Raw genomic sequence first — 14684 nt, 5'->3', positions numbered from 1 at the left:
TCTTCACAGACAAAAATTCCCCTGCTTACTTATCTCTTCCTTTGTTGTCAATATAGTAGTCCCAGGAGCTATGAGAAAAAAGGCAAGTAAATAGTAGACTTATGAATAGTATGCCCTGGGATGACAGCATATTTTAGACCTGCGCATCTTGCTTGCATCTTGCTGTAGGAGTCAGAAGTCCTGGTCTCTGCCCCTACCTCTTTCACTGTCTTTCCCTGTGACCTCAGCCATTTTTGTCTCAGTGAAGGGACCTACAATGTACACAGTATTATTTAGCACATACAAGTCAGGCTGAATTTGGCAAGCTCTGTTCAGCCAAAGACAGTATTGAAATAGGAATAGGGGGCGGGGGGGGGGGGTGGTGTGTGTTTGGACAGAAATACACAGGAAGCAAGCAGAAAAAAAAACTTTTAGGTACTGTATTCAAACAAGAGCTCTCCCATTGGTGGTGTTCTCTCTCAGCAGTACATAATTTGCTCAGGAGGAAGATTCAGACAGGACTAAAGATCTCATCACAAATCCTCTAGGAATGGGGCCTCTACTTCATGCTTACCAGTGTGAATGACCACATCTAGCAGAAGTCACTTCTGTCTGATGGCAGAACAGCATCCTACGTGGAATGAGTTGGTGATCTCAGACCAGTTCTGTAAGAACACGTTCCTGCATCACCACTGGGAATAATTAGCACTTGCATGAACCACAGGGACACTAGCTTCTGCTGTACTTTTTCTGTGGACAATACAATTAGCTTTGGCTCAGTTAGTGAACAGTAAGAATCCTATCATAGACTGAGAAGAGACTTGTAACCCCTCCATAAGAACTCCCTTTTAAACAAGCAGATAGAGCCATTTAAAACATTCCCCATACTTTACTGCCTTCTCCCCCTCAATTTTGGCCTACAGATCAAGCTTAATTAGCATCATTCTGCTTTTCTTCAAGACCTCAAGTAAAATAAAAATGAAAGTTAACACTACATAACTGTGTAGTCTTAAAATGTTTTCCCTCTGTCAGTGGGAGCGCACAGCATCACATTGCAAACCACATTACAATGAACCTTCACACCACACACCTGTAAACATCACCATTTCAAACACTGAGCAAAGCAAAAAGCATCTGAAATCAGTGTTTACACTGGTGGGAAATCCTGCTAAAATCAAGGGAGCTATGTTAAACTCTAAACCTAAAACACAGCATGCCAAAACTCACACCGAAGAGGCTGCAGACGTGCCTGAACCTCAGGCATTGCTGTACAGGAGAGCAGCAAGCAGGACCACCAAAACGCAGGCAGCAAGAAACCAAAACAAAAAAATATCTCTCCCTGGTCTTTCTTCACTCTTAATCAATACCTGCCACATCTTCAGCTGCATTTCCTCATACACAGAGCAACAGCAAAGCCCATCTCACAGTTGCAGACTGTTGCTCTAGCACCTAAGTATCCTTGCTTGTTAAGTAACACCTCTGCTAGACTTCAAGGAATTCTAAAGCTCTTCTTTTTGAAACCAAAAGTACACTTTCAGTAGAGCACAGCTGCCTTCCTACACTTTTGCAAGATTTAGCTAAACCGAAGGCTGAGCTTGAAGGAGGATGTAATATTGCACAATTCTGAAGAGAGATTTGACTCCAGAAATACATGGTTCTTATTTCATTGCTTACTTTGATAATTTCAAGGCAGAATAGCTGCACATGTGGTGCTTTTGTCTGAGCTGGCTTTACAGGAGTCAACACCACCTCTCTTTTAATTTGATATTGTTGAAATTAAGAAGAAAATAACCTGAAGCTCCCTGCAGAACAGTCTTAGTCTCTCATATTTCCAAATCATCTCATCAAGGAAACATCAGAAATCCAGTAAGAAAGAAACTGAGTGCAGCACTTAGAAAAATTAGGTATTTCTTTGGCCCTTCCTGGCACATTACTCCTACAGTTCCATTTTGGATTTACACAGGTGTTATTCAAAGCAGAATTTGGCCCCTTCCTCCCAGGTGGTCTGACACATTTACTGCAACATGCAGATATGCCCATATATTTTATATGTATGTAAAGCACATTCTCCAAACTTAAACCCTCTCGCAGAGAGTCTCCCTAGGTCTCTGTCTAATTTTGGTCTCATTTACTCCCCTGCAAATAAAAAGCAGTTCCACTGAAGTCAGTGAGGTAACACTTGTATTAAACTCACATGCGATCATGTCAAAGCCATGGTCCATAATAAAACCAGCTGCCGTTAACTCTTCTACAAGTTTCCATTCATTAGGGTTTTTTTGCTTGAATTCACATGACCAATATCCATGGTCCAAGAAACACATTTTAGAATGATAGCTATTTCCCCTTGCTAAAAACTAGAAAGCGCAGCAAACTATCCCAATCCTCACTGAAAAACTACAGCTTATTTTATTTTGTTAATAAACAGAGGTGTTTATGGACAAAACATGTGTGAATATACTTTAGGGAATCATCCTGCACTGCCTAGAGGAAAGGGACAAGATGACCTAATATGTCTTTAGCAGGTTTTCATTTTTAGTTTTGGGTTGGGGGGGGGAGGCACTTCTGTAGCTTCTGGTATTTAATTCTAAATCAGGGAAAAGCCTTGAATGTAAATATTTAAATTCAGCCTCAGTGACCTGTAAGCATTGAACCCAAGATCGATGAAACCAGTTCTATGCCTGCTAATGCCAACAGCCTTTCCATCAGTGCCTTTCCATTGCCTTGAAGGGTCACAGGAGAGACAGAAAAAACGTACTCAGATTATAATGTTTTTTCCAGTTCATCACACCAGTCTCCAAGCTTTCAGAACTGTATAACCATATTTTGTCATATAAGTCATATTCATCGTCTGTCACCACTTCAATCTGTTCATTTATAACGAAACATACTTCCCCTGCACATATAGTAAATTCCTTTCATTTTTTACTAAGATGAACTGATCTTTATCAGATACTTTGATACAAAGGCAAACCATTACCCCCTCTCCTCTTGTTAATATTAAGTTAGCTATATATTGACTCCAAGAAAGGAGCTCACATCTATTACAGAAGGCAGTGAAAAGAAAAAAATGTGCTTATTTTGGAAAAACAGTTGGGTTGTCAGAGTAGATGGCCCAAGAATGACACACTAATTTTTCAGTTTGACAGGTGAAACAATACACATCTTTATTGACCATCAAGTCCCTTGTTAGAGAATGGACTGAAGGCTTTAAGGCAGTTCACAAGCAGCACAACAGGGAAGGGTGCTGCTCTAAAAGTATTAACACAAATCAAAAAACTTATCTTGTAAAATGACGACTTTGACAGCCTTTACTGAAGGACCCCAAAGGGAAGGGGAACTCCCAGCCGTGGACAGTGCAGAGCAGCAGAGCTGAACACAAACTTCTACAAAGCTTCTCTAAAGGTAGCCAGAACAAGATTGCACAAACACTAAGCTTGGCCACAAATCACTAAAAGGAGGGGAAAGTGGGGGTAAAATTACTCCAAAGCATGCGTCATTTACACTTTCTTCTTTTAAGAGGAAAAAGAAAAACAAAGCAGTCTTACATCTTCCATTTGGGCTCAGGAAGACCGAAGATGGTAAAAATAGAATAAAAGGTTTTTTCAACCATGCAATACTTATTGCATCCAATGTGCTTATTATTCAAGGACTTTTTCCCAGAGGCTCCAGATGCCATTTAAGAAGCTGATATAATGCAAGGTTTCTCACAATCTAAATCCCAAATGAAGAAATATGAGAGAGATTAAGTATCTAGTTATTTTGGTCTCCAAATAGGCTATCCCTGATCCTTCTAAGAGCTGGAAACAGAAGTCTTTACATGCATTACTATTGCATTACCTAGCTGTCACAACCTGACAGTGCTTCTTTTGGCCACATTAGGGTTCCTCAGTGGGTGTGTCTTAGCATGACTTTATGATAATGGTCAAATGACATCTCCTCTGAAGTACTGCTGTCCAGACATTAACAGCAGCAACATCTCAAAGCAGGCCTAATTTACAACCTCCCTCTCTGATTTAAAAGATCTTGACCTTTCATATGCAGTTAAGGAAGCCAGCTTCACCTTTAGCAAAATAAGAACACCCAAAACCCACCTGTTCTCATTGAAGAGAGGTATCAGACCTAAAGGACTACCAAACAGAAAGGTCAGTTGTCCTTAACACTAGAAACAGAAGCAGTGCCATGTGTCAGAAAGCAATTTTCTGGTACTGAGAAGCCAAACCACTGGAAGGCTGCTGGTCAACAGCTAGCCTAAACTGCCAGGTAAATCTGTTATTACCCTACAGCAGGTCACCTGCAAGAAACTCTTTCTCCACATGGACAAAAATTCATATTACCAGTTACACTGTTTGAAAATGGCACCCAGATGTATATGAAAATAGAGGATGAACCACACCTCTGTCACAGAGCTGTGGCCCTTCCTGGGAGGCACAACAACATTTTGGAGGAGAAGGAGACTGGCTTCAAATCCAGCCAAGCTGTCCTGTGGCTGACTACAACATCCATTTTAACTGTGTCATTTTAAGTGGTCCCAAAACATGAATAACCGGACGGTGTGCAATGAGGCACGTAGTCTGGGAGATAAGACTGACCAATCAACCCTTCTGGCCACAGAGATGTGGGTTTTCATTGAAATTACATAGGGGTAAGATCCCAGACAATCTCTAAATCTACCAATATGACACAAACATCATATTTCAAGGTACTCAGTGTAACACAAATGAACAATAAAAACTCCAGAAAATCTCCAGCAAGCAGAAAACCTTATGTAGCTCCACTGCTACAGTCACTTAACTGTCTTTCTCCTTATGAAATAAAATGCAACTAGACCAACTACTTGATTTTGATGGCAGAGAAAGTACTGATCCCTAAACAAAATAAACTGAAAAGCAAGAATGTAAACACAACTGTGCTTCAATGACTTTGCATCTTAATATCATCTGTGTAGGGTTTCACTGCAGAAACTGATGTGGTGGAAGGAAAATCCCCGAAGAGCGTGTGGAGCACTGGGGACCCCTTCTGCAAGTCCCATCCAAAGCACATTACTCCCTTCCTCTGTCAAAACTCATCCCTATTCATACACACACACATTTCCTATTTGCTTCACTCCTGTGGTCCCATCGCTGACTCTGAAATACTGACATTTAATCACTGCTTTTGTTAGTCTTTATACCTGGTGAGAATAACATTTTGTCTGCTAATCCCAGTCTTTAGTCATATAAATCCACAATAGATGCACCGAAGACAGAGGAGCTATGCTTTATATATACTGGTAGAGGAAATGTCTTTTTCTTGTTTGGGTTGTATAGGGGGGAAGGAGAGGAAATAGACTGGTGTGTCTGGTTTTATGGGGGAGGGTTAAGGGGCAAACCCAACTGTCTGCAGTTTACAGGGATCTAAATAAAGGAACAAAAAAAAGTAGTTACAGAGCTTTTAATAACACACAGCAGAGAAAACTGCAAACAAACTGCAAGCAAAAGTTGCTGCTTCTCCTTTTTACTGTCATAAGGCACTGCTCTCTGATTGCATACTGTGTCCAGTGAATAAGCCATTTACTATTGTGGTTGGAGTGAATGAAGCTCAGACCTTTTCCATATATGGCAGAGCCTTTTAATCACCAGGGAGCAAATGAGCAGTGGAATTTTACTGACTTTCTGGGTTTGCAGTGCCCTCTCTTGTATGAAATATCATTTCCCAATGAATGCTCGTAACTGGGGTTTTGACCCAATTTCCTGCTGCTGTTGTCTGTTAGGGGATGTGAGGAAAGCCAAACAAAAAGGGCCAGCTTCTGATAGCAAGCAGCCCAGTGAATTCCAAGTAACTCAAGGAAATCAAACAGATTTGCACTAAGATAATTGAGATCAGACCAAATAATATTATTTTTTTTAAAAAAACTAACAATACGGTTTACATCACTGTACAGCTGCTGAAAACAAGATCAGATTCAGGCCAACTGATGCCCAGGTTAAAACTTCTCCCTCATTTTCACCAATGCAGCAAAAAACAGACAACTGATGTTTTAACTTACTGGGATAGCGGTAGGGAAATTCTCAGCTGGCCTGCTTTTGTCAGTGTAATATACATTAGCCACATAAATGCTTGGCTCAGTCTCATCTGGATTGTCTAAACACTCTTATTCATATTTACAGCAATTAAAATGCTGCACTTCAGTCTTTATAACCCAAGTTTTGTTTGAAGTGGCAAAGCAACAGCTGTGGCTTATCAGACATCTGAACGAAACTCCTCATTTTCATAGCAGGGGTGTGGCTGGCTCTGTGGATGGGGCTAAGCTGTTCCCAAAGCCATACAAAGCAGCAAACTCTCTCCTGAGGACCCAAGGGTGCAGCACTCCAAAGCCTCCCATGAAGGATGCTGACTAGGGGCATCCTGAAGCACCAGTAGTTTAAGCTATGCAGGTAAACGAGAGCTGACCAAACTCTTGCCCAGATCTCAGAGCTAACCCAACCTGCTGTCGTGCCCAAATATTCTGGCCAAGCTCTAGGAATTTCTTTTCCAAACCTACAAGCTTTAACTAGGCCAGAGCAAATGCCAAATTATCCCCTGGCTCAATGGCTTTTGAAATTGCTGAGAGAAAGCAGCTTATCACTAGGTCATTAGGAAGATGTAGACAGAAAATCCTCAGCCTTTGCAGCTGATCCCAGAAGACTGAGCAGAATTGTCCTTGGTACAACAGCTTGTATTAGAAAGTTATGATCTGGGCTATCAAACAAGAACTGCTAGGTCCTCTGAAACAGTGAAGAATTTAAAAAAAAAAAAGCATTGCCTCTGCTTCTGGGGTGAGAGAGATTTTACCAGGGTGAACACTGTGGCTCAAAAAAAAAAAAATTGGGAAAAGAGAAGGACCATTTCACCATTAGAGAGCTTACTGTCAAAGAAAAGAATGAAGTGGGAAAAGGGTAGTAACATGCCCTGTGGCAGTCAGAAAGACAAGGGAACATCAAAGCCTTGCAAATAAGAAACAAACAAGGGCCTGATCACAGGCTCCTTCACTTGGGCAGAGCTCCCTTTGAAGATGACTGGAATCCAACTGGCACCGGTCTGCAGGACCAAACCTTGACTTCTGAAGGAGCACAGGAACCGCTGCTCCTGCTCTCACTCCATGACGGTTTGTCCAGCCCTGCACAGCTTCTCCCTAGCTGCAGCCAGCTGCTTCAGAGAAGGACATAAAACAAGCTGCCAACAAATCTCAGGACCTTTGTTTACAGAGTTGTCATGAGTTCAGGCTCCCTTAGCAATTGATGAATCATGAATGCTAGTTCTCTCTCACCCCAGTTATTTAACTTTTTAAAGTGCACACAGCGATTTCCATGCCCCTTAGATCTCCACATACTTGAAGGAAGATTGGGAGGGTCAGTGCAGGTGGAGAGGGGTGCACACACACACACACACACGTACTCACATATCTATGTGCAATGAAATTGCCTTCCTGCATTTAGCCATACCCCCCCCCCTTTCATATTTGTTGGCCTACAGAGTTACTCTTCTGAATAGATCCAAAACTAGAGCATGTACAGCAAAACTTATCTCCACAAATCTATTTATAACCCTTCTATGAGCTAAATTCCAAAGATTTTTTTTGCCATTTAAGGACATAAACCAGAAAATGTGCAAACGGGTGGGTTCCACTTTGCTTCACACCCTCCACAGCAAGTCTCAAGGGAAATGCTCTTTATTTGTATTCTGTACACAAGAGGGTGTGGAAACATGTAATGTTGTTTCCATTGCCTGAAATCCTTCCCTAATATTTTCCCCACTGCAGCCTGGCCTGGCCCCAGAAGTTACAATTTCAAATGCTCTCATCAACTTGAAACTGGACAGGCAGATAAGGTTCAGCAGCTTGCTTAGTAGTTTCTCTTCCAAGCTTATGACACTATGGCACATCTGTAAGCAAAAGCTGTCATCCTGCATTTTTGGTACATGCATGACAACTTCACAGGAAGGCTCTGTCTCAGATGCAGCAAGCACAATTAAATCTGCAAGCACCCAAGAAATTCCCTCCAGACATGTCAGTACAGTGTCACTACTGACCCTGGCCCATCTTCCACCTCATTCACTGGGCTTCAGCAGTTTTATACCCACAATCTAGGAGAAGTTACTTTCTAGTAAAATACATCTCTCTGTGAACAAACCAAAAAAACCCTGTATGTTCTTGCTGGGAAATCAGTCAAAACCAAGGTTTTAGCTAGTGCTTAAACTTGGTATTTTAGTATTACAAATTCTTTATAAACACTAATGAAATAAGCCCCAGCAGCCCCATGGACTAAATACAAAAAGGCATGAATTATCCTTTACTTGAAGATACAGAAACAGACACACAGCTATTAAGTGAGTCACCAGGTATTTATGACCACAGGAAAAAATTTAAAGGAAAAATTACCCCAGCTGGGTAAGCTGGCTTAAGATATGGCCACCTTTTTCCTTTCTTCCTTCCCCGCTTCCTCAGTTATTTGCTCCTGCCCCCATTGCAAGCCAGCAGGACAGTCCCCATAAGCACTTTTTCCTGTCTTCAACCCAAAATCCCATAAACATTGCTTTAGGCAGGATCTTCTGATCAGGAGGTGCCCCTATGCTTCATGGACAGGGTTTTCCCCTCTCCGGGGGCAGACACAAAGGCCAGGGAGGGGAAAAGAGGCATCAGTTCGCAGTAGTGCTTCCTGTCCATAGGCGGAGGAGGTGGGTGCCCCAGCTCACAGCCCACCCGCCTCTCTACTGGGGAGCCCAGCAAGCCTGGGCACTGCTGTATCTGGATACACAGCGGTTGCTGCAGGACAAAGCAGTAACCAGGAGGTTTGCAAGTGAGAAAGTCCAGAAGGCTGCATTTCTCACAGGGTGAGCTAGTGATGCTCAGGGAGAGGGACACAGTAGGGATCAAGCTGCTAACGCTGGTATCTGCTTGGCAGACAGGCTGCCAGCCCTGCACCATTTATCAGCTCTAAGCACAGTTCCAAAGAAGAAAACACATCAAAATAAGCACTTTCTTATGCAGGATGTAAACCTTGCAGCTAACATACCAGGGCTAGCAGCTAAGTAATGCTTTTACGTGCCCTAACCTTTTTGGTTAATCAAATCTGTTTCAAGAAAAGTAGGAACAAGCTCCCCCAGGGGTGGGAGGGATCCCAAATTACAATGTACTGAGTGTCCTTCCCGGCTGGGCTAGCTGAACTGTACAAAAGCATCAGGAAAGGCAAAAAGAAATTGTTACACAGTTCAACTGTCCTACGACCTCACTGTTTTATCCCGAAAGGTCAGATCTAATCTGATCTTCAAATGCCTTTGAGTCAAATTTCAGCCTTAGCCAAATCCTTGACAAACCATTTGGAGGCACGCAACAGCTACAGCTTCCCAGCAAACACCAGTGCTGAAAGGGTAAGTGCCAGCATACAGGTAGGCACCTTGTTTCCAGTACAGATGCCCCCAAAATCCATTCTCACCAGGTCATGGGGCTTTAAACCACCCAGGAGCTACAAACAGAATCAGCAAACCAGACTCTCTGCACATGCACATTTCTGAAGGTGGGAGCTCTAGTAAGGAAGCAGCTTTCTTGTTACAAGCTGCCAAGGGGTAGTTACTAAGAAAAGGCAATTTTTAAAGAATGAAAACTTGCTTTGAAGATAGACTCCCACTCTTTGCAGTCACAGGCCTGTCTGCCTCAGGCTTTGTACACCTGGAGCCCAATCCTACTAACTCCTCTCAAAGGCAATGAAAGGTTCACAGGATTGTGCTTCCCATTCTGCTGTTACCTTTTTTGGTGCTTTCTCTGATACCCAAAAGTGTCCAGACAAGCACCGCGCTGCTCTCTTGGCCCTCTCTTTCTTATGCATATATGGTTTCCTGTCCCTCTTTGTTCACACACAGCAATCAAATGTACCAAGTTGTATGCCTGACAGATAGGAGTTAACAACTCCACTGATCTTTCATATAAGTTATAACTCGGGCAGCCAACAGAACAGGTCTCATATAAGCAACTATGGAGAAATCAAAGTATTTTAAACAGTACCAGGACATTCAAATGCTGTTTGTCCCGCAGGATGGAAGACCTGCAGGCTCTCACTTTTCTGCAACGAAAAAATCACCTCCGTAGGCAGGGCCACTCCAGCTGCACGCAGGGAAGGGTGAAACGAGGACTTTTTGACAGACCTTCTCTGTCATCTTCCTCTTCGTATGACAGAAGCTACCTCCCAGCAGGCAGCCAGCAAAAAAAACCCAAACCCTGCTCTGTCTTTCTAGTTTCACTACCTGGAATCAGTAGCACTGCACCCTAACCCTGTGCGGGTCCAGACGGATGCTGACCAGAATGCCTCCATGCCACATGCAGCCCCATGAATGAGACTTAGAGGAATAAAAAATCTTTCCATATCGATGCACTTTAATTTTCCATCTAACAGCAGCCAGAGGAACTTACACCCCCCCCTTCTCTTTCAAATCACCTACCTTTCAGTGTCACTGTTGCATTGTGTATCAGTGCTAGACAAGAAAAAAGCACAAGGGAAGTTACCCCTTTCTCAGGCTGCTTCATGTCAGAATAATGCTGTGAGCGGATGAAACAATTGTGGCAAATCCCTTATTCTAATACATGCTTACATCACTCACTGTCAAAGCGTATTCAGAGTACATAGGACTCTCCTTGCATCAGATCCTGCATCCATTAATGATGGTATTGATTTCACAAGGCTAATCCTGTGAATGAAGGCTGTGGAATTGATCCTCTTGTCATTACATGCTGCAACAAAGAGGAGTTTTCAGGAAATACAAGTTATTTAGATTTTGTCTCTTGTTCACAGGCATCTTATCAGGTGTTTCTTCCCTGCCGTCATGATTTAGATATTACATTAACGTGTGCAGGTTTTATTGACTAAGATACCTGGCTATCAGAAAGCCTTCCAAAGAAAGGCAGACCTGTACTTTCTTCAAATATGTAGAGAATAAATAGTTCAGACCCACTTTACCTCAAAGGCAATTTAATTAAGCAAATGGACCACTTCCTTGAAGCATCACTCCATTTGTAATTTATGTTAAAACAGTCTATATCATTAGTTTTGGCATGGGTAGTTTTAGGACCCCATCCTATCTCTCCACGGCAGCAGAAAAAGGTATGAAACTTGTTTGCAGATGCATATGCTCACACAGAACCTACTGCTACATTTAATGAGACAGAGAAAGAATGGGTGCAGGGTCCCAGGGTTCTCTGATGGCAAACCTTACAAGTACAATCATTCACAGTATGGTACCTAAAATAGACAAATTATAATAAATACACAGTTCTCACAAAAGAAACACTCTGCCTCCTTATTTTCTTTGAGCTGCTGCCAAGGAGGGAATGTGTTATTTTCAAAATTATTCTCCTGTATGCCTTTTAGCAAGAGAAGTCTTCTCAGCTAGGCAAATTTGCATAAAAGCTGCATACTCTGAAAATAGATATTTCTCTGGAAACAAATACTCCACAAAAAAAATAATTCAAAACCAGTTATCTTGTCTGTTCTTCCAAACAATGTATGTTATATGAGGAAAAAAAAAAAAAAATCAATTCTATGGCCGCAGGTCTGGCCAGGGGTTACTAGTTTGGTCAATGTCTGCTGCTCCCAAGTATCCATCTGCAGCTAACTTCATCCCTCAGCTCCTTCTCCGAGAAATTCCCTGCTATGCAGAACATCGTGCTATCAGCAGCCAGCCTTGCACAACACTTTGAAACTGTCCGAACATGTCAAAGGAGCTGGGAAGGAGAGCCTGCTCACTGGCTCTCCCCAGCAGTGCTCTGACTGACACAAACACAGACCCAGACTTTTAAGAGCTCGAGTCCCACACAAGTGCATTTTTTCTCCCCCTTTTAACAGGGAAGACAACTTCACAAGAAACATTCTGGCAATACGCGGCTGAGGACGTTGAAGGCTGAAGACAAAAACGGGTGCCATCTATTGTCAACAATACTTCTATGAAAGGCTGCCATGACAGACATCAGATTCAGCAAGTATCAGATCAGTAACGTTAACCAGAGCTTTACTGTATCTGTATCAGTTACGCTGGGAGACTGCCTTTACAGTTGGGCTGCTCTGAAAGCCCAGGTATTAAATTGCAAAGTTAAAAGCAATTCAGCAGCCATTACCACACTAAAAACTTTTTCATTGCAATTCCTTTAAAAAAAAAAAAAAGGGGGGGGGGGGAAAGGACAGATAAGTTATTGCTCCACTAACAAGCCTGCTGCAGGGTCTCAAATGGTGTGGGACCAGCACACATCCTGCCCTGCACCCAAAGCCTTGTCCCCACACCTCCTCATTAGCGTCCCTCACTGAGGCAGGCAAGCATGCACCCCCTCCACCCGCCCGGCACAGATATATCCCTTAGTTCACTGCAAACATCTGGAAAGGGGGGGGGGGGGGAGGCACAGAGAGAGGAGGGGAGGAAAAATAGTATCCGAACTTTAGCACTATTTCCACAGCTCGTTAGATTTCGCGTGCTGCTTAATCTCTAGCCATAACACAAATGCAGTCAGACCAGCTCAGTCCCAAACAAATACATATCTTAAGCCCTTACCTCTGGCTGAAAAGTTTTCAACTAGTAGGAAGGAAATGAATAACTGGCTGCTTGGGCAGGAGCACAGCAAGAAAGGCACACCAGCAGCCTCACACACAGCCCTATTCAATAAAACTACAGCTTTTCCTTGGCCCCTCCCAAAAGTCAATGCTAAGTGAATACATATCCCTTATGTTTACAATTGGCAGGCAGCGGTATGCATTGTCCTCAATTTATTCTAATAGGCAGCCAATGACTACACACAAGCCAAGGTGGGTTCAGCCTGCCTGCAGAGATGCCTGTCATTCCCTAGGCATGCTCAGGAAGCCACTCATCAGAAAACCAAGACCTAAAAAGCTCCGAAAATTCGTGCAAGCTGCCAAAACTGTCTTGCTACATGCCCTTTTTTGGTTATCCTTAGCAGGGCCTCTGAAAGTAAATCCTCTGTCAGGAACAATCATAAGAAATGTTAATCTTGGAGAAAGAGGCTGTCTTGTTGAACACAAATGGAGCTTAAAAAAGGAAATACACTGAATGGAAAGGAACACAGTAAACATATTTACTTTTTGCACCAGTTAAAAAAAAATCAAATAAATAATTTCACCATAGCTAAACTTCATTGTATTTTTTTTAACGAGGACCACATGTAAAAGGGAACAGAAACACTCTGCTGTGCAAGCTTGATTCTGCAGAAAGAGACACACCAGTGGGAAACGCACATGAAAGATGAGTTGGCAGGCTTCACAGCCCTTTTCCATTTCAAATAGTACAACAGAAGTTACATATAGAATATCTGTGTTCTGAAAAATAACTTTTAAAAGGGGTTCAAAACTTTGATGATGATCCTTAGCAAGTTGGACTAGTTGGATACACAGGTTTTGTTTACAGGTATACAGTTGTTTATCTAGACATTAAAACTGCTTCATTTACTATGAGGATAGCTCTACATCTACATATTATGAACAATAATTTTCACTGTCTTTGAATACCATAGATAAAGTAAACTTAGATTAATTTTTATCTCTTTGTTTTTGTTTAGGGATCGCACACTATTGATAACTTCCAAATTATGCAGACACCTGAAAAAAAAATGAAAGAACAGATGCAGATGAGCTACATAAATTAAGAAAGTGTGAAAAATAAATATAAAAATTATTGCCTAGGAAAAGAGCACAGTACATAGATCCTAACACACACATGTACCAGCCACTAAGCAAGGCTGCAGGAGAACTGCTGACTGCTCTAAGGGGACAGGATTCCAGACCAGGAGATATTCTGCAGATTCATATTTGACAATAACATACACAAAACCAGTTAGGGGGAAAATATGTGTAAGATGACTTTGCAGCTGGATGGACTAAACTATTTTAATGCCTTTCTGGGTCTTTTTTTCTGGCCACTGGGCCTCACAGATTTAGTCACATGTGCAATGCAAGAAGGATTCAGTCCACAGACAGTAAACTAATCTTTCTAGCACTAAAAAAAAAAAATAAAATCAAAGAGAGCCAAATCTATGCAGATTTACAGCAAGCAATCATAATTATTCTAGTGTCATTTTAAATTTCACAGCTTTATTAGATGAAGTAAAAAGTGGTGGTTTGTTTTTGGAAGGTGCGTTTTGTTTCTTTATTTTAACAACCCTTTGGAAACTTCTAAAGCCAGACTTCTCCCATGATGTGGCTGTGATGGTTTTAAATATTAGAAGTAATACATACATGCAGCATATGCGTAACTTTGTTTTGCAGCATTTACTGGACAAGGGAGAACAAAATCCTTGTTCTCAGTCATTCCATTAACTATAAATATTATTAGCCTATGTATCAATGACCAAATAAAAAGAGGTAGTGACATTATTTAGGAAGAAATTACAGATCTACTGGATTTTACCATCCCCTAGATCTTCAGAACATAAAACACTAAAGAATCGAGGCTGAGGAGTAAACAGGATTAAGGGATACTGACAGTCAGAACAGAAAACTGAATGTTAGAAGTACCCTCAGGTTCTTGTTCCAGCATAGCCATTGACCCCTGCAATCTCAGTGACCACTGTAACAGGGAGCTAGCAGGCATACACTACCCAGAACTGAAAGCAACTGGGGTTTTTTTTGAAAGAGACATACCACAAGTTTGATGTACCTTTGTCAAAGCATCCCAAACTCTTTGTGTTCTAAGTCACTTTT

General features: G+C 42.0%; 1 protein-coding gene across 5 annotated transcripts in view; it reads right to left on the bottom strand.

The window, feature by feature from the left end:
- Nucleotides 1-12661, bottom strand: part of CALD1 (caldesmon 1) — a 197074-nt gene extending 184413 nt beyond the window's left edge. For 2 of the 5 annotated variants that reach the window (XM_074826266.1, XM_074826269.1), the window contains exon 1: nucleotides 12526-12661. The gene's annotated coding sequence lies outside the window, so the exon portion shown is untranslated. Of the gene's footprint in view, nucleotides 1-553; nucleotides 645-12525 lie in introns of those variants that run through there. The other 3 variants (XM_074826271.1, XM_074826272.1, XM_074826267.1) reach the window with 2 other exon arrangements.
- Nucleotides 12662-14684: the final 2023 nt, after the last annotated feature.

Source organism: Strix aluco, chromosome 5, assembly GCF_031877795.1.
Source record: "Strix aluco isolate bStrAlu1 chromosome 5, bStrAlu1.hap1, whole genome shotgun sequence".
NCBI classification, from domain to species: domain Eukaryota; kingdom Metazoa; phylum Chordata; class Aves; order Strigiformes; family Strigidae; genus Strix; species Strix aluco.
This window is presented reverse-complemented; position numbering and strand designations above follow the sequence as displayed.